Below are 22,097 nucleotides of genomic sequence, written 5' to 3' on the forward strand. Positions count from 1 at the left end.
TGCTGAAGCTGGAGTGGCTCCAAGGCTTGCAGGCGCTCCAGCTCCTCTTGGTTATCTAGGTCACAGCCTCTGAGGAGAAGAGCCGCAGCAGCAGCAGCAGCAGCCCTGCATGACACACGCTTCACTCTCCTGTCTGTCTGAATCTCCCTGCACACTCTTGACAAAACCTCAACACTGGCCCTGGTCGAATGAGGGGAAGAGTGGGAGGGAGATGCAGGAGGCAGAACAGTGGAGGGGAAAAAAAAAAAAAGACATTAAAGATACAGAGACGCCATATGTGGAATGGTTGTGAGAGCGATCGTCATGGAGGACACATGGAAATGGTAATATTGGGCTGAATTTATACTACACACTGGCAGCAGGAACTTAATCCGCCCGACCAAAAATGACAACGGTGGTGGTGGTGGTGGGGGGAGTTTAAAAAAAAAAAAGGAACAGGCTTCTTCCATAGAGTCCAATCCTTTTGCTTGTAGAAGGTGATAGAATAGAGATAGTAGGGGGCGGGGAGGGAGAGGTCTAAGGCAGCACTCTCCATCCAGCATTTATTGGAAAACGGTGCGAGTGAAGCTCTGTACTGAAATTAGTTATTGATCTATTCTCTCCCTGAAGCCCATGGGTCTTTCCCCACCACACCTGCTCATTCTCTCATAGCCTTCTTTCACCACGGCTCATTATATCCTTCAACCTCTGCTGCGAACTGCTGCGTGTTTTTGCTTGTTTTGTAGTTCCTTTATTCACTTCAGACCACTCTGTCTGAGAGACAAGAGCTTCCAAAACAATTCTACAGAGTTCAATATCAGAATGGATTTATGAGGGGCAGGTGCCATTAGAGCTGCATGTTTTATAAATGAAAAAAGTGACTTATAGTATGTTGAAATAAAGAAAAATATGAAATCTCTTATTTCATGCTTGGGATGTTGACATATTTATTCAAAGATAATTATTTTTGCTAATTGCTTTTGCAATTCTGTATTTCTTTTAGCCTTAAACAGTCACCATCAGTTTCTTTTGAACTCTTTAGCAGAACACACTAAAGGACACAGGAATACCTGAAATATCTGATGCCAGGAAAAAAAATATCAGAAATCTTCAAGAAATTCATTTTATTGATATAAATCCACATTTTCCAAACAAATACTTTTTTGCATGCAAGAACCACATGAAGGTACTGTGATCAAAATTACATATATGACTTTATATTTCCCTTCATGTCTGTGCTCCCTGGCTGAGTTCCCAGCTTGCCCTTAACCTTTTCATTAACCACTACTTCACCAGCTGAGAGACGTTCCGGTCTAGCCGGGGCCTTTTCCTCTGTGGAGAGCAGCCTGTGCAGGATCTCCTTGTCTTCCACTAGACAATGTCTAGACGCGGGATAATTGCAGACATCACTGAACACTCAGCTGCTGCCCGAAGCCTCATGGGAGTTGAGGTGGACTTTGGAGGGAAATGGCCAGCAGTCAGTGAAGGGGTTGGGAGCTGGAGGGGGTTCCACACCGTGCAGTCACACCCCTTTAGATTGTGTGTTTGTGTGTTTTGTTTTGGCTTCACTTATCTTTTTGCCCAGGTATCTTTATATTGTGTGTGTTTGATTGGTGAGAAGAAGAGTGTGGGAGAGGGAAAGAGAGCGTAGACATCGAAACACACAGCGCTCATACCCACAGATGTGGTGACTTCATCAGACAAACATGTACCCCTTCCTCTCGCTCTGCTGAAGTGCACCGAAATTAATGGCTGCTAACACCAAGATGAATTTGGATACCAACGTATTTCTTGCAATCATGCTGCCTTCCAGACTGTATATACTTTATCTGTTGCCTCCACACAAGACTCTTGAGCGTGTAGCTTTGACTCGGTGCTGGGATATTGTGTGCGTGTGTTTGTGCACATACTCTTATGGAGGGGAGGGGGCTGCTGGTTGGTCAGACCGAGAGAGAGAGAGAGATGGTTGCAGGCCATGGGGTTCATATCGAGCTGGTGGGACTTAATCTCAATGGGGCTTGATTGGATGTAGGACAGCTGAATCCTGTTGGGGCAAGCCACCTTCCTCATTGTGCTCCAGGTGCTGGTTCCTGCTTTAGAGCGGCACACTCTGACTTGTGTCCTTCCATCATGAACAAATATTTTATCTATTTTCAGCTTTTACCATGGACGCCCCCCCCCCCCCCCTTTTTTTTTTTTTTCATAGATACTGTTCCAAAGTCTGTTTGTGCACCAGTAGGGTTTTTAAAGCCTCGACTTTGGAAACAGAGTAACTCAGACAAGTAACCAGAGCAGCACTGACACAAAACTTGTTTTCCTCTTTGAGGGAGAGCCGTTATTGAAAGTGTATAACGCGGACAACTTTTCAGCCTCACAATCCAGCTCCTATTTTAGAAGCTCTCCAGTCCACCACCCTCTGCATTTCTACAACAACTGACGCCATTTCACAGAAATTCCAGACTACTGGCGCCTGAGCTCAGCCTCCAAGAAGGACATGATGAATAGGACACACCCTTGGTATTCTAGTGAATGGTACGATATATGGTACACTGCGGTGTTACAGCCCAGATTCACTGCAGCCTTTAGCTCTTTTCAGTGCCGTTCTTCTCCCTCTGTGCGTTTCATTTTTATTTATTTATTATAATTATTATTTTTAAAGGGGTTCGAATTTGAGTGAAATGCACTGAGGCACCAGTAAGGCGAGCTCCAGCTCTTTCCAGCGTTTGGTTCCTGATCCACCTCTTTGTTGTGGTCTATGCATGCCTGCTCCAGTCACATGACTGCGTTTCTATGGCAACTCGGGTTTGAGTAATCATTTGCGTTACGACCTTTATTCCCTTGAGGAAAGGGGAGGGGGAGGTTAGACTGAGCCTGTAGAAAGAGGGAGCAAGAGGGAAAGAGAAAAGAAAGGCAGAAGGGGAGCGGCGGAGAGGCACGGGGAAAGGAAAATAGAGGGGAAAATGTTGCCCTTACTTGCCTGTATATATTTTATATCGTATCTTAACTGCTTAGCAGCTTTTTTCCTCGCACCGTTCAGCAGATGGGAATAAATAAAAAAAAGAAAAACCTGCCACTAAACACTGGGTTGTGTGCTTCAGTTTCGCCATAATGGCTTGTATTTTGTGACTCACTCTGTGACTAGGGCAGAAAAGTGAGTTTAGTTGCAGAGAGGCAGGCATGCATGTTTCATAAGGGCGCGCACACACACACACACACACACACACACACACACACACACCTCCCCTTCACTTCTTCTCAGAGGAAAGGCAGCTCTGTGCCACATGTGCAAGTCTCAGCAGAAACAGATTATGTATGTTCCTGTTTCTTGCTCTCCCGGCTGCGTTGTCATGGTAACCGAGCTCGTTCGCCACTGTTCTCTCTCTCTCTTTCTCTCCACTGTTGGGTGATTCAACCCATCAGTTGGGTTGTGTCATCTCCTAGATGGAGTTTGTAGCTCTCACTTCTCCTAAATGGGAGTTGCTCGGCTGTGCTCTTGTTCTAGTTTGATTTTACTTTAATTAAAAGCAAAAAAATGCATATATATATAATAATAATAATAAATTGTGTGCCTATATATCTGTGAAGGGTGGAGCCAGTGGGTGGATTTTGTGGGTGTCTTCTAACAGCAGTATGGGGGGGGGCTGATCCAGTATCGACAGGAGCTGGGCTAGAGGGGGCTGGTGATAGACACTATGGGGGTTGGTTGTGCGGTGCTGGTGGTGGTGGTGCTGGCAGCTTCCAGGTGCCTGAGACTGGGTCTGAATATGAATGAGGGGCCCCTGGTTCTCCAGAGATGGTGGCTGGGGAGAGAGCAGCTAAAACCAGAGACCAGCAGAGCCTGGCTGCTGGTTGAGAGGCCCCCACAAGCTGCTGACAGGAGCTGGAGCTAGCCATCACGTTAATTAGCGTTTTTTACTCTTGCAGCAGCGAATAGGGGGAGTGGGTTAGAGAGGGATGTGGGGGTGGTATATGACTCATAGACACAGTATGGTTTATTCATGATGGAGGAAGGGTGTGTGTGTGAGAGAGAGAGAGTGTGTGTGTGTGTGTGTGAGGGAGAGAGAGAGAGGGGAAACCGACATTTGATTTGCACACAGTCGTGTGTGTGTGTGTGTGTGTGTGTGTGTGTGTGTGTTGCCTTAGTAGATCACTGATTGGCACCAAGCCAAGATATTATTATGTCTTCAACACCGGGCATTCACTGTTATTTTCATTCAGGGTTTTTTTTCCTGCAATTTACAACTCTCGTCTGAAATGAGATTCTTTTTCTTTGAAACCAGATCTTTCTTCTAATTTTGCGGGGCACACGTGCAACAGGAAATTTTACACAGCACACACTTATTTCCGCGTCTGCTGAGACTTTATTGATCGTCTTCTGTTGAGGCCTGTCTGAGAAGCATGGGGCTGATGAAATGGTCAGAGGTGCCTCCCTCACAGGTGACCTGACCTTGTCTCCCTATGCCTCAGCCCCCAACAGTGAGGGATTCACATGATCAATAGATTGGTCTTTTACCCACACCAAATACCCAGATCTCTCCCCAATCCAGCTCCGGCAACGCTGAGGAGGAGAGCTCCTGCAATGTACCGAACATTCAAGAAGAGTCTGCGAGCTTGCCTCCTATCAGAGAAGGCAATGTCTAAGCCTAGGTGTTTGTTTGTTTGTGTGTGCATATAAGAGTGTGTAAGGGGAGGTTGCATTACAGCTACGCTATTGTCTAATTGTCTCTTCTTATCATTAGTGACAACCATGACCTCTGTTATTGGCATATCTGCATTCTGCCTGCACTGCAGAGCCTCCACCACGCTACTCGCAACGTTTTCTCTCCCAAGAGCGGCAGGGCCCATGCCTCATAAATACAAACACAATCTCTCCTACACCTCCTGACTGCAGGACAGGACTCCACACATATCTGCCCGTGGAGCGCAGCCCATTTGCATACATATTAAAGTGACGCCTCAGAAAAAAGGAAGAGAGAGAAAGAGGGGGGATGAGGGTAGGAGGAGAGGGGAGGGCGAGAGCGGGTATATGCAAACAAGGCTTTCATCTAATATGCAAGAACCGGCATTGCTCTGGCATAAATCTGCATCTGAGCTCAGGCAATGCGAGCAGACCCCATTTGACAGTAAATGGGCTAGGGATGGCTGTCAGATTCACAGGGGAGCTGTGTGCTACCGTACAAAGAACAGGGACCATTGATCAGTATGGCATATCGCATATAGCAAGAACTACAAGGTTACAATTTTGCACGCTAAGTTAAACTTATAAATGGGATTTGGGGGGGTGGGGGAGTTTAAAAATAGTTCAACATTCACTAAACTAAATAAAATGTATTCATTAGTGAAATTTAGACTTGCTTGTAATCACATTTACTTTTTTATAATTAATCAGAGCATGGCTAGGATAATTTTTTATGCTAAGCTAACCATGCCATTTTAAGCTTTATACTTAGAGATTGTGCAGAGCTTCAGCAAAAACTTAGCAAGAAAACAACATCATTTTCACTGTGTGTCATTACCCCCAGCCCCTTTTGATTCTACAAAACATGGAACATTGCATTTTAGAACCGCTGAAGTGAACATCCATTTGTTGGTGCTAGACTGGATAAAACGGAGGGACACTGTGATTGGTTGACGCATTGTGCTCTGTTGTGGTTGATTATTAAGTTTTTAACTCTGACTGACTAAACAGCCAAACACATCTAAAGGCAGACTTTGCAGACTTTGCAAGGAGGTACATGTTCACTGCTCAAGAAGCAGGTTTATCGAAGTCCAGCTCCCCTAAATGTGGAGGAGCTGGACAGGTTTTATGCCTCTCATTGCCAGTTGACCTGTTATATATATATATATATATATATATATATATATATATATATATATATATATATATATATATATATATATATATATATATATATATATATATATATATATATATATATAAATTCAAATTTTTATATTACATACTTAAAAAGGGAAAAAAATGATGTTACTACATTGAATTTGGATAGATTTAGACATGGAAAAATATGACAAGATTTTGAGAAAGTGTGCAATTGATTACTTTGTTGTTTGTGTATCATTCAACCTTTTTACTTTTTTCTTATTTCAATTTTTTAAATGTCATCATTTTTTTAAATTTAGAGCTTTGGGTTGCAAATGCAGTGGAGGAAGCACGCTTGGAGTCATGGATTCTCTTCACACGCATGCAATTTATTTACAAAAAAAGAAATACTGATAGCCAGGCAGCACAGGTTGGTGGTACGACAAACCAAAAAGGAACTTGAACAAACAAACTTAAAACCGTTTTTAAAAAAAATCAACTAAACTCATAAAGCTTAAGCCTCTCCCCAAAACAAATCATGCAAGCATTAATCAATTAGCTTATACTATACACTCTTACTCAAAACATGACAAAGATATTCTGTTTATCACTTCTGAGGCTTCTATACAAAAATCACAAATACAGAACTTTATTGACAGTAATTAAAAAACTGTTTAAACAAAAAACTGTCAAACTCTCCTGTGTTTCTAACTACTTGGTAAGATCCTAATTCCCCCGTATAGTATAAAGAGACTATTTCCTGTACGGCAGTCTGGACCTCAAAGATGGTGGCGACATAAAACAGAGCAACCTTCAAGCATTCTGGTAATACTGATAAGCCAACTTTGCAATAAATGATTCTGAATACATGGGCCCATTGTGTAATTATTTTATAGTATGAAATTATAACTTAGGAAATGCTTAGGAGGATTACCAGAAATATAAATTTTATTTCACTAACTTAGGACTTCAAACAAACCTGAAGAAGGAATGGTCTACAGCCGCATTAGCGTCACATTCACAACTAAAACAACAACTCTATTTTGCCAACAAGATGTAATAAAACAATGGAAATTGCCATTCTAGCATGTTGTGGGCTATATGTAGCCTTAGTCCTCTAGGCATACCGGGTTACCCTGTGACAGGGCTGTTGGTTGGACATTTTAAATGTATTGGTGGTTTCAGTTTGAGCTTTGTGGTTTGTTTGTACTTTGAATCATCATACACCATATTAGTACCTCACAGAAGCGTGTCCCACTGACGTATTCATAACTTGGAATTAAAAAAAAATTCCATTGGGGAATTTTTGAGAGCACAATATACAGATTCAAAGTCAGAATTTAGACAGGTGACAGTAATCGTAATCATTCATAATATTAAAATTACTTTACAATGTTCTGCTGGGAAACTTTGGTTCCTGGTATTGACTTTAACATTGTTACAGAGCAAGCACAATCTGACAGCATTAGCTTCTGGCAGCATAGGGCAACATGCCCTGCGATACTGTAAAACCTGCTCAGGAATGGCTCAAGGATCATGAAAAAGACCTGAAGACATCGTCTCGGTTTCCAAACCCAACAGATCCCATGAGCCATTCACAGAAAGACAGAGTGTAGTTCCCCCATATTAGCTTCTCTTCATTGGCTCCCTGTTAAATCCAGAATCAAATTTAAAGTCCTCCTCCTCATCTAGACAGTCTTCATTAATAAACCAAAAGACCACTTCACTCTTAGACTACAGGCTTACTTGTAGTTCCTAGTGTATTTAAAAGCAGAATGGGACACAGAGCCTTCAGTTTTCAGGCCCCTCTTCTGTGGAACCAGCTCCCAGTTTGGATTCAGGAGACAGACTGTGCTTTTTTTATATTTCTTCTTCACTCCCCTGTTTTCACTCGCTGTGTTTATGACCCACTTTGAATTTAATCATTAGTTATTATTAATCCTTGTCTTTCTTCCACTGTATTTTTTTCTCCCATATTTCTACTCTGTCACCCCAAAACAGCAGATGACTGCCCCGCCCTGAGCCTGGTTTTGTTGGAGGTTTCTTCATCTTAAAAGGGAGTTTTTCCTTCCCACTGTCACCAAGTGCTTGCTCAAAAGGGGTTGTCTGATAGTTGCTGAGTTGTCTGAGTTTACTCTCTGTTATTGTAGGGTTTTTACCTTACAATTTAAAGTGCCATGAGGTGACTGTTGTAGAAATTTGGCACTATATAAATAAAACTGAATTATAGATAAAATTAAATTCACAACCCACAGTATCCAAAATGATCCACTGTGGATTTATGCCAAACATAACACAGTCGTTTATGTGTCACGGGAACCTTACGCAATAATATGCAGGTGGTATTAATCAGTCAATTAATTAAAAATCAGGTGGAGAAAGAGCTATCACACTTCCTAGACAAAAATGTAGCATCATCTTTGTTAGCATTAGAGCAGGATTACAGCTGTGCTTCAGTACAGTCTCACAAAAAAGCAACAATCTTTACATTTAGACAGACACTTTTCATTTATTTCTAAAATTTATGCTAAGCTAAGCAAACCATCTGTTAGGCAGAGGAGCATACATATTTATCATTCACATTATAGAGTGATAGAGATCTCACATGTAAGTAATGGAAAGGGCAAAATGTAAAATGTCAGACTGTATTCTGTATTGCCTTGTGATCCCATTAACTTACACTGAAATATACAGTATGTATTGTTTTGGAGCAGGCAGATCATGCTTCTACGGCACTCTTGCACAAGCAGAAGTAGAGCACATGATGGCAGTGCTAAAGCAAAAAAAAACAAAAAACAAAAAACTGATGAAACTTTACTTACTGTCTCCAGAAATTGGAGTGCTGCCATGAGCGCTGGGTTTCCCCTAACTCTGCGAGTATTTCATGTTGGACACCCTTGAACTCCCTTTCCTGTTTTCCTGCCTGAGCATGTCGCATTGAAGCACGCCATTCTGTCTGTACAGGTGATCTTACGCACAGGAAATGGAAACTCTGATTGTGTATGTGTGTGTGCTGCTTGAGGTGGGTGGGTGTGTGGGGGTGGGGGGTGAAACAGGATATGTTGGGAATAACACAAAGCACAAAAAGTGTCACATGATCTGAAGCGAAGGGTTGATTTATTTGGCTTCAGAAAGAATCTGTTGCATGTGGTTTGGAGGACAGAATGTTTTCCTTCTTTGCTCTCAGTGTGCTCAGACACAACACATGGAAACATTTTCTGAGAGGCCATGGGTCTGTGAAAAAAAAAAAGAGCTCCAGACATTTTATTTCTTCTCCCTCTTTTCATAGCTTTTTTAGATCTTTTTTCTCTCCCTCAAACTGATTGAATTACATACATCTGTTTGCCACATGTAGAAAGAAACTCCATAATGAATATTTGTATTGCATTTGATAATCACGATGTGCAATTAGTTATTGATTTCTTTTTTTTTTTTTGCAATATTTGTCACACTTACATGTTTTAATATTAGACAAAGAAATACAAATGCAGTTTTTAAATGATGGATTAAGGATTAAGTTATCTAAAACCATCTGAGCCTAAGTGAAAAAGTAGCTACTCCCCTTAAATCATAAATTAACTGCAATTAACCACTTTTTCTCTAAAGCTAGCCACAACAACGCCTGATTACTGCCAGACCTGCTGAATCAAAAAATCACTGAAATACAATCAGTCTGACAAAGTGAAGCAGGCTAAAAGATCTCAAAAAGCAACGCATCATGCCATGATCTAAATAAAACCCTGAGAAACAAAGTCAGTGACATCTATCAGTCTGGAAATGGTTGTGAAGCCATTTCTAAGGCTTTTGGACTCTAGTCAACTGTGGAGAGACCCATTATACACAAATGGAGAGAACTTGGAACAGTGGTTCCCAAGAGTTGCAGGGCTACCAAAAGAACTCAAAGAGTGCATCGACTCATCCAGGAGGTCACAACAGGACACAGAACAACATCTAAAGAATTACAAACCTCATTTGTCCTGGTTAAAGTCAGAGTTGAATAATAAGAAAGAAAACTGAGCAAAAATGGCATCAATGGGAGAGCTCCTATGTGAAAGCACTACTGACCAAAACCCCCACAAAGGCTCGTCTTACATTTGCCAAAAAACATCTTGATGATCCCCAAGACTTTGGGGAAAATATTCTCTGGACTGATGAAACACAAGTTGAACTTTTTGGAGGGTCTGAATCCTGTTACATCTGGAGAAAAACTACCACAGCATTTCAGTGGTAGTGCGATGGACTGAAGCTGCTTTGCTGCTCCAGGATCTCGACGCCTTGCCATTATTGATGGAACCATGAATTCTGCTCTTTATTAGAGAATGTCCAGCCTTCAGTTCATGCCCTGAAGCTTAAGCACACTTGGGGTTATGCAGCAGGACAATGATCCAAAACACACCAGCAAGTCCACCTCTCAATGGCTCAGAACGACTTAAATCCAATTAAGATGCTTTAACCTTAAACATTACCTTAGGCATAACCTTAAACCCTCTAATGTGTCTGAATTGAAACAATTCTGCAAAGGAAATTGGGCTAAAATTCCTCCACAGCAATGTGAAAGACTCATTGCCAAGCTTGGTTGCAATTCTTGCTGTCAGTGGTTGCAGAACCAGTTATTAGATTTAGGGGGCGATTACTTTTTCAGATAGGGCCAGGTAGGTTTGGATAACTTTTTTTCCTCAATGAATGACATCACCATTTAAAAACTAGATTTTATATCTACACCGGTTTTCTTTGTCTAATATTTAAATATGTTTTATGGTCTGAAACATAACAAAAAAATAAATTAGGAACGGTGCAAATACTTTTTCACAGTAGTGCATTAATAGTTTTAGTAAAACTCCACTGTAAGCCTTGTGTACCAAGTGATGGGATCCTCGTTGGTTTCACGAAAGTGTGGCAAAGGATTTATATCAATGAACATCCTATTTACAGCCTCTATTTCAGTCTGTAATAAATATACTTCCACTCATATGAGACAGTTGCATGTCTGCTCTATTGTCTGCCATAAATATGCTGGAAGGCTTGGTTAAATATTGATAACACCAATTTTCTGCCTCCCCCCCCCTTACCCCACACACCTTCTCTCCATCACCACCCCACACAAGCAAGCGCACACACACACAAAACCCCTCCTCGTTTCCCTCCCTCTATCTCGCAGTTATTTCACCCTCACAGTAACCTTGCTTATGCATATTGCATATGTAAATAAAGCACCCCGCCTCTGAAGTAATTGTGTGCATCTTCTACAGAGCTGCACATCTCAGCTTAGAGTTTAAGAAGAAGCACCGAGGACAGAGTGAATTCTCTTTGTTTACTAGTGATTCTTTTCTGTTTGAGCCCAACTCAACAACTAACTGTTTATCGATAAGCAAAGCACTTAAGACTTAAGCTCACTCCTATATCTGTCTAATTTTAAGATTAGTTATGTGTGGGGCGTAGAGTCCACAGTTTGTGAAATTTAAAATAATCTTTTAATAGAATAGAGAATTAAGCCATGACAATTTCACCAAGAACTTTCATCTTCAGTGTGTTTGCAGTGCTTCACTTGTTCCACATTATAGCCTTATTCAAAAATGGACTAAATTTATTTTTCACCTCAAAATTCTACACACAATATCCCCTTAATAACAAAGTGGAAAAAGTTTGCAAATTTAATGACGATAAAAAATATGACAATTCATAGATGTTTGCTAATTACTTTGAAGCAGCTTTGGGGACAGTTACAGTCTCGAGTCTTTTTGAGTATAATGCTACAAGCTTGCAACACCTATTTTGGGTCAGTTTCTTTGCCAGAGATGTTCAGTTGGGTTCAAGTCTGGGCTCTGGCTGGGCCACTCAAGGACATAAACATAGTGGTCCCAAAGCCACTCCTTGGATATCTTGGTTGTGTTCTCAGGGTCATTGTCCTGCTGGTAGATGAAGCTTCTTCCCAGTCCGAGGTCCAGAGCGCTCTAGAGCAGGTTATCATCGAGGATGTCTCTGTACATTGCTGCGTTCATCTTTCCCTCGACCCTGACTTGACTCCCAGTTCCTAAAGCATAGCATGATGCTACCACCACCAGTTCTGTAGGGATGGCATTGGCCAGGAGATGCGTGTTGCCTGGTGGACTCCAATCAAACACCTGACAATTTATCATATAAAACAGGAAACAGCTCAATTTTAAGTTTCATGGCAAAGGCAGTAAATACTTGTGTACATGTTATATTTCTGTTTTTCACTTTTAATAAATTTGCAAGAATTTCAAGCAAATTCTTTTCACTTTCCTGATTATAGCGTATTGTTTTTTGGTAGAATCTTGAGGTGAAAAATGAAATGAATCCATATAACCCTAACATCAGAAGGGCCCGTCAACAAAATGTTTGAGTGAGGTTTACTACTTCATTCAGGAACATACTGAATATTATTTAAGATTTATCACTTAAAGTGTGCACTATAATGATGCATTATTAGTTATTTTTTTAAGTATTAACTGGAAACACACAAAAATGCTTGTCTAATGGAAAGCTGGAAGTAATGCTTACAGCACTTTTTAAACTTTGGTTTTACTTACTTTTAAAGGTTTGTTTATGTTTACTGTATTCATGTCAACTCAGCTCTGTGAGCTTTCGAAGCGGTAATTCGTAGTGTGGCTGTGTTACCTTGCAGTGTAGCCAGTGTTTCTAGTACTTTGTCAACATTAAGGGGAAATCTGGAATAAAAATATCAGATTCTGTTTCTGTTACAGTACAAAAAAAAAATCAATGTTCAAAGTATCGGCATGGATTTTACATATTTATTCAATAACTTTAGGCTACTAAAGCATCAATGTAATTTAAATCCCAATTACGAATTCTTTTGTAAAAACAGAAGATGAACTCATATCTATCTTTTGGTCTCAGTAGTAGTCAAACTGTAGCTGTATGAAGTAACAACAAACTGCTGATAAATAAAAGAGACTCACAATTTCACTAGAAATCGTTCAAAAATGTCCAGGAATATTTGCTTAGATTAAAAATTTCCAAACATAAATGTGTGCCTTCTCTTTCACACTTTTGTATGAAATTCGGTAGCTCAGTTTTCAACTATTTAACCTACTTCATAGCAAAGACATTTTATCAACTGTAGGTGGTCTATGGGATCTGATTTATAAATTATGTAGTTATATTCTGCAGTTAGTTCCAATATCACTATGCCTAGATTGTACATATAACATATACATATAAAAATGTTGGACAAAGACACAGAAGACAGACGTTTTACAGTTTTGCCTTTGGACACCGGCACAATGGATTTTAATTCACACAATTAAAATCTGATTGAAGTGCAGAGTTTCAGTTTTAATTCAAAGGGTTTTACAAAAACTTAGCATTAACTGCTTAGCAATTACGCCTATTTTTAAAAACAGTCCCTTATTTAAGGCTCAAAAGTAATTGCCAAAACAAACAGAAGTTTAAATATGTGTTCTTGACTTGGTTAGCTGGTGAAAAGTTGTCTTTCTTAAGCGTGGACATAAGTCTGTCATCATGCGCTTTCAATGTAACCTATTCTGTGGTCTTTCCGGACTTTTGGTGTTGCTGAGCTTTCCAGTGCATTCCTTCTTTTTTAAGAATGTACTAGATTGGTTATTTGAACACTTCTTAAGTTTTACCTACACTGCAAAGCTATGACTACAAACTCTGAATTATCTTCAGATGTTACATTTGCAGTGTTGGGGAGTAACGGAATACATGTACCGCCGTTACGTATTTAAAATACAAAATATGAGTAACTGTATTCCGTTACAGTTACTGTTTAAAAAGGTGGTATTTAGAATACAGTTACCTTGTTGAAATAAATGGATTACACGGCGGTACTTTCCTGTTTCATATTGTGGTGGGTCAGGACTGTTTGGGTTTTGTTTGACAGCTACGTTCTGTTGTTCCAGGCGACAGCGTTACGGTTGCCATGGTTACAGGGTGACGCTCTCTCTCTGAGAGAGGCCTTTTTGTTGTTGTTGTGCTAAGCTAATAGGCAGAATGCTACAGGTATAGCGCTAAAGAATGTAGCATCATAGGCAGTGTAGTCCGTGCTGCAGGGAGAATGGACCGCCATACACGTTATGTGTCTGTGAGCGAGGGAGGGAGAAAAAGGAAAAGTATGAGCTGTCATGGAGCAAAAACGGGAGCTGTATGCATGTAAATATAATAATAACCACTGCAGCCAAGAAGAGAGCCTGACGAGCCCAGTTGTAAGTAAGCTATTAAGACTCAACTGTACACCGTGTTCGTGTTTTCCTCTGAAACAATAAGTTCCGTTGGAGCAGCCTTTCAACGCCTCTCTCTGTCTCTCGCTAGCAAAGTTGACCCAGACAACAAAGTAAAGCTAGTTTTCGGCTACGAGCCCGACACAGAACCCACCGTATTAGCCAGAGGTCCCTTTACTACGGTTCAGAGCCGCGGACCTTCAGTAACAGTAATAAATCACAGCAATAGTACATTCATGTAGTTGTAAACAGCATGATAATATATTAAGTAATCCAAAGTATTCAGAATACGTTACTCTCTTGAGTAACGTAACGGAATACGTTACAGAATACATTTTGGGGCATGTATTCTGTATTCTGTAATGGAATACATTTTAAAAGTAACCTTCCCAACACTGTCTATTTGTCATGAAATAACAAGGGACCATGAAACTGTCAGTCAATTATCCAGTTTCTTTTCAGCCTCTCAGACTGAGGGATTGTCTATACTGATAGCTGCAATTTCTAATCAGTTTATGCCAAATTTTTGTTTAACCCCTTAAATTAAATTTGAAAGTCTGTACTTTAGTCACATATTGATTGTTTGATTTAAATTCCAATGTGGGGAAACCTCATGGAGCTAACTGTATATTGCAAATTTGGTAAATTGACCCATTTATTTCTTTTCTGCATCTAAGTGCTTTCTATCTTGCATTCACACTCCAATGCACACATCGGAAGCATCTTGGGGTTCTGCATCCTGCCCAGGGATACTTTGGCATGCTGACTGGACCAGCCAAGAATCAAACCATCAGCCTTCTGATGACTAGATGACCTGCTCTACCTCCTGAGCCACAGTCACCATATATTCCCTAAAGCTATACTTTACTATACTTTGTGGCTGCCTGATTATGGCAAATATAACAATAATAATTATTATGGTGAGAACTGAAAGAACAATAATTAATAACCCAATTGCTCAGTGAACTTTTATCAGTGGCATTCTTTGAATTTAATTCAAGAAATTTCCCTACTTGCAGTAATTCAACTAAACAGAAAAAATAACAAAGATATGTGAACTGGGTACATTTGGGTTACTATGCTGTGCTATAGTAGCTTGAGCTAATACAATTCTTTAAAAGCCAACTTAGTGTGACTAGATACACCGTGGATTTAGAGTGGCTTTGCTCTCAGTAAATTATGAATGTACAGTCTGACACTAACAGTTATATTATTAGGATTGCCTCTAACAGCAGGTCTAGTGTGAATGAACTCTGATGTGTCTAAAAGCTCTTTGTAGAGAAATTATCTGACATCTGTGCCCCACATCTGTTTGTATGTACACATAGACACAGATGGCTTACATCAACACCTGGATGTGACTTTGATTTCCTGCCAAATAGGTGGATCAGGATGACAGTCACTATTATGGGTATCATGCTCTGTTAATATTGTAAAGTGCAAATTGGCACATGTGCAGGCTCAGGAATGTAGTTTAACAGAAGAGTATTATGTTGTATTTTACAATACTGAGTTTGATTCACGTGTCTTTTTTCATAAACAATTGTCCCCATTTTGCACATAGAAATATTATTAGTGGTTATACATGTTACGTTTGCCAACTCTCTGCATGGATTTAGGGTTACAAAAAATTGTTTATAAGACTGGTGACAGTGTCAAAGTATAAAGAGTCCCTAACCCCAGATTTCTGTTTCACTATAAAAAAAATAAATAAAAATGAAATGGCAGTACCTTACATAAATTATTATATATTTGGTTTCATATTAGCCACTGATTTGGTAATGATCAGACACTTTATGTGTATTTTTATTCTACTTCATTTGTATTTTAATCATGTTGCATTGCTTCTTCTTTTTTAAACCTTTTTATGGTCTTTGCAAGCGGAAGCAAGAAAGCCCATGACATGAGCTTTTTGGGTCTTTAACTCTCCTGTTATATCCTCCTGAGAACCGAGGAAAAAGTATGTGGCAGCAGCGTAAGGTTTTCACATGTTTTATTGTAAACACAAGAATAAACAATGGTGAGACGGGAGTATGTGGTGAACCATGCCTTCTGTCCGGGTTCATACCTGGAAGCAAGCATCTGGCAGTGGTCAGCATTGTGATGCTGCCAATCCAAGGGATGGCTAATGGTTGGAGAAGGCCAGAGGGTCGTTGATCCAATTAATGATGGTGGATCGGGCAGACTGAGAACATAGTGTCTATTGGGAGGGCTGGAAACCAGGTCTGGTTCATCCAGAAGAGCCTGGTGAATTGTCTCCTCGATTCCCCGGGTGAGGGAGCCCAGTCTACATGGTAATGGGAGGATGTTCTCAGGTTCTGACTGGTCGGTGTTGGAAGAGAATTGGAAGAGAATCACATTAGATCAATCCCTCTGGGCTCCTTTGATCGGCTCCATCACCTAGCGGGGGTGGGGGGTCGTGGTTTGGTCCCGCCTTGGCTATTGTGGTTGATGTGGAGGTTGGGATGGGCTTAGGGCACCTGGAGGACCCCTAGAGACGTTATCCCTGGAGGGCTTAACCCGGGGGTTGTGTTCATAACCTGGTTAGTGGCTCTGGTCGCTCTCAGAGGTTGTTCTCCTCGTGGCCGCGTGCAGCGGGGCTGGAGGATGGTCTGTGCTGGCGGACGTAGGTTACTGGCCTGGTGGCCTGGCTGCCCCTGAGTGGATCCGGGGCGGGCGTGGGGGTTTGGGGTTCGGGGGTGCTTCGCCTCCGTGCTGGGGCTCTGGCTGGGCCTTGGGGGCTTCGGTCCTCGTCGGTGTGTCGCCGAGGTTGTGGGCGGGTGGGTGCACGGGGGCTCAGCCCTGGCGCAGGGGGCCTCTTGTGCATCGGCCTAACCGGGGGGCTCTTGAACCGGCAGGGAGGTTGTTCCATCTTTGCAGGAGTCCACTCTGCAGGTGGGGGAGAGACATAGGAGAGGTGGAGAATAAACTTAACCTGGGTGTCTGTGTCTTGTGTAGTCTGGGAGATGATTGAATGTTGGGGTGGGTACAGTTTCCTCTGCGGTGGGGTGGGGTGGGCTGCCCCGGGTCCTGTGGGGCTTGGCGGTGCTGCTGCCGTAGGCCCCGGTCTGGATGGGCCTGGGCTCCCTTGCCTTGGTGGATACCAGGGGACGGGGGTGCATATTGGGGTCAGCGGGGGAGCTGGCCCTAGGGAGGGACACCCTCCCCTCCCTTCTTTTCCTCCCCATCCCCGGCTGCCTCCCTCTTCCCGCTCCACCACACCCACCCACACAGGTAGGGCTTTGGGGTGCGGGTGTGTCACCAGGGTGCAGGGGAGACATTCCCCCCCCCTCTGTCCTCTTCTGGCCACCTGTGCCTCAATTTTATCTCACAACTTAGACATCCACATTACTTACACTCTCATAACACACACACACATATATATATATATATAGGGCCTTGAGGGTGGGCACGTTAACGGCGTCCAGTAGACGGTCTGTGTATTCAAACCTACCTCTGGCGCCGGTGCCCACCTCTCAATTTTAAATCCATGTAGACATTGAGGGTTCTCGGGAGGGGCCGTGCTAACACCTGCTGCTCTCTGGCAGCAGCACCATGCTCTCCCTTGTTTTAAATACACTTTAGAGCAACACGCAGCAACACTACACTTGAGCGAGAGGAGGGAGGTATGGGGTCTTAACACACCCCCGTTCTCTGCTAGCCATCGGGGCGGGGGGGCTGGGAAGAGATGCTGGCTGTCCGATTGGCCTCCCTGCTGCTGCGGAGCCTGGGGCGGTCTGCTTGCCTCCACCCCGGAGGGAAGGGTAACATCTCTTGGGTCTGGGTGCTGTTTCCATCTCTGGGGGTGGATACCTGGACCCGGGGTATAGAGTATGTTTGGGGAGTGTGATTGTGTGTACATGTCCATTTACGTTTATTCCTACGTTGGGTGAGTGCTGAGTGTTTGTATATGTGTGCATGAGGGTGGGAATGCATGTCTGTGTCTGTGTGTGCCTGTTTGTCTGTGTCTATATGTCAGGTCGGGTCTTAGACTCCACCTCTCTGGGAACTCCAAGGCCCTCCAAAGTGTGGAGGCCTATCTCCCCTCACCACACTCCCTGCCGGTGACTGATGCCCTCAGGGGTCGGTGCATTGTTGGTTCTTGGTGTCCGGGGCTGGGCGCTCGGGTATGTACCAGCTCACTCCCGGTGGCTACTTGGCGGGGCCTGGTGTCTGCTGCTCGGTCAGGCCTCTTCCGGGGCGCGGGGGGCCCTCGGGCCTCCGGCCTCTGTGCCTGCGGCTCGGTTCACTCTGGCACAGCTGGCTGCCGGCGGAGCCGGCGGGCACGCCGGTGCAGCCCCCTCTAGCTTCTGCCCGGTGGCTACTGGGTGACCCCTCGTCTGGGGATCCTCAGCCCTTCCCATGAAGGTGGCACGGATGCCCCTCCGGTGGTCCTCCTTGGGCTCTTGCACTCTGGGGCCTCTGGATGTCTGGGGCCTGGATCTCCTCCATGCCTGCTTCATGCCCTGGGGGGACGGGGCTATGGCTCTCTACATCCTCTAGCAGACCATTACATGGGGAAACCATTTGAATACAAGCGCGCCGATCCACACAGGTGTGCACACGGGTGTTCACTGTTCGTAGACTTGAATCACACCTTTCTTGGCTGCTACTTCAAAGCACATTGTGCGCTGTCTGTCCTGCGTGCTGCACAACAACATTCAATATTTAGTATTTACTGCTGTTTACACTTAGCTAGATTAATGCGATGGTGTTGTGTATAGTATGTTGCTTTGTTTTGTTTTTTTGCTTGTTTTCTATTCTTTTTCTCTCAACAGGTGATCCCGGAGATATTTTTTCTTCCCCCCTTTCTCACTGTCCCTCTCCCCTTTTGTTTTTCTTTTCCTTCCTCTTTCTTTCTCCCTTTCCTATCCCTCACTCATGTCTGTCCCGTCTGTAACAACTGAAAATAAAATAAATAATAAAAACAAAGGTCGATCAAATGGACCAATACGGCAATGCCATGATGATCCATTTGGCAAAATAAATCCATTGGGTATCCTTGTTGGTCTTCAGACAACAATTCTGACGGCTAAAGAACCAAATGGGACAGGCGGAAAAAAAAAAAAAAAAAAAAAAAAAAAAAGGAAGAGAATCTGGTTGTTGTTGGAAGAGAATCAGTGGATCTTATATTTCTGGAACCTGGATGATAAGAAATGAAGAAACTGAAGCGGCCAGAAAACAAAGACCAATGAGCCTGGTGAGCATTGAGCCTCTTGGTGGCTTTAGGGTAAGTTATGGTTGGTCCAAATAATAAACGGTTGTTCGGTTCCTCTTAGCCAACGTGGCAATACCTCTAAGGCTAACTTGACAGCGAGTAACTCACAATCTCGTACATCATAATTTTGTTCTGGGGGTGTTAGTCAGTGAGAGAAAAAAGCACAAGGCTGCAGCTTACCTTGAGGTCCAGACTGCTGAGCGAGCACAGCTCCAGGAACTGAATCACAGACGTCCACTTTCACAATAAACTGCTTCACGATATCTGGGTGGACAAGGACGGGTACAGAAGAGCTGAAGAGTTGTTTCGGTTTGACAAAGCTGCCTCAGCTTCTGGGGACCAAACAAAGGGGATTTTGGTAGAGTTGAGATGAGTAAGAGCTGTGGCTACCTGACTGTAGTTCCTGATAAAATGGCGGTAGAAGTCGGCAAATCCAAGAAAACGCTGAAGATGGTTTAGAGACGTGGGAGTAGGACATTTTTTTTCCGCCCCTTACCTTCAGGGGGTCTGTCCTCCTGCCAAAATATAACCCAGAAAAGAGATCAAGGAAGAGTGAAACTCACATTTCTCTGTCACGACGTACAGGCAGTTCTCCAGGAGACGTTGTAGGACACTATGAACATGGATCTGATATTCCTCAAGGGACATGGAAGAAATAAAAAACGTCATTTAAATATACAAAGACAAAAATGTTCAAAAAAAATACCTCAACACATCATTTACAAATGCATCGCCAAGTACTCAACATGTCCCAATGGCATATTAAATGCAGTCTTTCATGTATCCTCTTCCCTCATATGAACGAGGTGATAAGTGTTTCAGAGGTCTAGTTTGGCGAAAGTAGTGGCCCTGTGGATGTGTTCAAAAGCGGAGTTGATGAGTGGTAATGGACACTTGTTTTTAACTGTAATGTTGTTTAATCCCCTATAATAAATGCAGGTGTCTTACTTTTCTTGGCAATGAAGAAGAAGTCAGCACCTACCGGGGAGGAGGAAGGATGGATGATGCCGGCAGCCAATGACGCACAAATATATTTTTCCATTGCCTCGCTGAGACCGGTTGTTGAGGCAGCCAGAGGGTAACAGAGCCCCAGGGAGAAGGTCAGTGGTACAATCGTAGGGCCTGACAGAGGGAAGTGACAAGACTTTGTCTTTATTAAAAACTTCTTGGAGGTTGTGGTACTCTTTAGGGTTGGAGGACAGATATGGGGGGTGGAATGATTGGTGAGGAAGGTTTGTGTGAACCGGAAGGTAGTACCGATTTTAGGCAGTTGGCAAGACAGAAAAGCTTGCGATCTTATCACCAGACCAGTCTATATGGGGGTTGTGTTTCTTTAGCCATGGATAACCAAGGATCAGAGGGGTCTCTGGGGAATCAAAAATGTAGAATGAAAGAGTCTTCAAATGATTACCGGATTAGATTAAGTGGACTGGTTCTGTCTCATGAGTGATCAGAGCAAAAACTTGATTATTGAGAACAGTGGCAGGAATGGGAGGTTGCAGCGGAATGAATGGGACGGCTAGTGGTTTGGCTACTTCTATGTGCATTAAGTTTACTTGGCACTGAAATCTATAAGACTGTGAAGGGAATGAGTGACCTGATTAAAACAAAGCAAGACTGGTAGTGTTAGATGGGGCATAGACTTAGTAAAGGAGCCACCCATCCATATCACTGAAATTACTTGCAGGTGGGATCTAGTATCACAACAAAATCGCAAAAAAAAGTGGCAGAGATGTGGCAGGAGGAAAAAATGGAGCAGACCCTTTAGAAGCGGAAGCGAAAGTAACGTATTACATATTACTTAAAAAAAAATTAAATTAAAGTAGTTAGACTGCTCATTACAAGACTTTCTCATTACTCCGTGAAAGGTCACATAAATGTCTCATAATGACATAGTCAGTTTACAGCTTAAACCCGAGGCTCCAGTCCCACACACCAACACAAACCCCTACCCTAACGAGGACAGACATAACATCTGTCTTTTAGGCTTATGTTTGATCAAAAAAGTAACAACGGAAAGAAAAGGTAAAAACCAGCCCAAAGAGAGTGGTCCTATTTTAGAAACATGAACTGATAAAAACAGAGACTTCAAGCTGGACTGCTCATCACTGCTTTTGTTACCTGTTGAAGATCAGGCTCTGGCTGCTGGGCTGGGGTCCGCATGCACTAAGCATTAATATCAATCTGGCTTCTTGGCTACCTTTGTGTTTGCATGCTGTTTGTGCAGATGCATGCAAAGAGCCAAAGTTTTGTAAGCACTATAATGTGATTGTTTATGTCCTTGATGCAGTTTCCAATTTACCATCATGGTTTCATCCTTTTGAGCAAAAAAACCATAAAAGTAATGTCCATAGCTCCACTGATCACAACCTGTATTGCTGTACCACTCCACCGTGGCCCTCCTCCTGCACAGAAACTGAAACCAAATCAAAAAAATGATTTGTTTCTTTCTTTTCTTTCTTTCCGCCATGTGCACAGATAAGTGAAGAACCTTGTAACACAAGTAACAACATATTTATATAATTCTTGAATTTGGTGACTTGTTACATTACGTTCTTCATACAGTTACATAGAATATAGTCATGTTCCCATACCCAACCTTTTCATCATCATCAAGTAACATAGAATATAAAACATAGATCCTAGACTGTTAAGGTGCCTTGGTTTAATCAGAGCACAGATAATAGGTTTATTATATTAATGTGAAATAAGAATAATCCTGTAAACTACAGCTTAATGGGCAGCATATTCTAGTGTATTGAAAGACAGAGTAAAAGTGGCTTTAGGGAAAACTGGGAGATCGGATACCTGTAACTGTAACTGTGAGTCTCTAACAAAGAAAGTACTTTAAAAAAAA

The sequence above is a fragment of the Neolamprologus brichardi genome, chromosome 12, assembly GCF_056152115.1.
Source record: "Neolamprologus brichardi isolate AB-2024 chromosome 12, ASM5615211v1, whole genome shotgun sequence".
Taxonomy (NCBI): Eukaryota; Metazoa; Chordata; class Actinopteri; order Cichliformes; family Cichlidae; genus Neolamprologus; species Neolamprologus brichardi.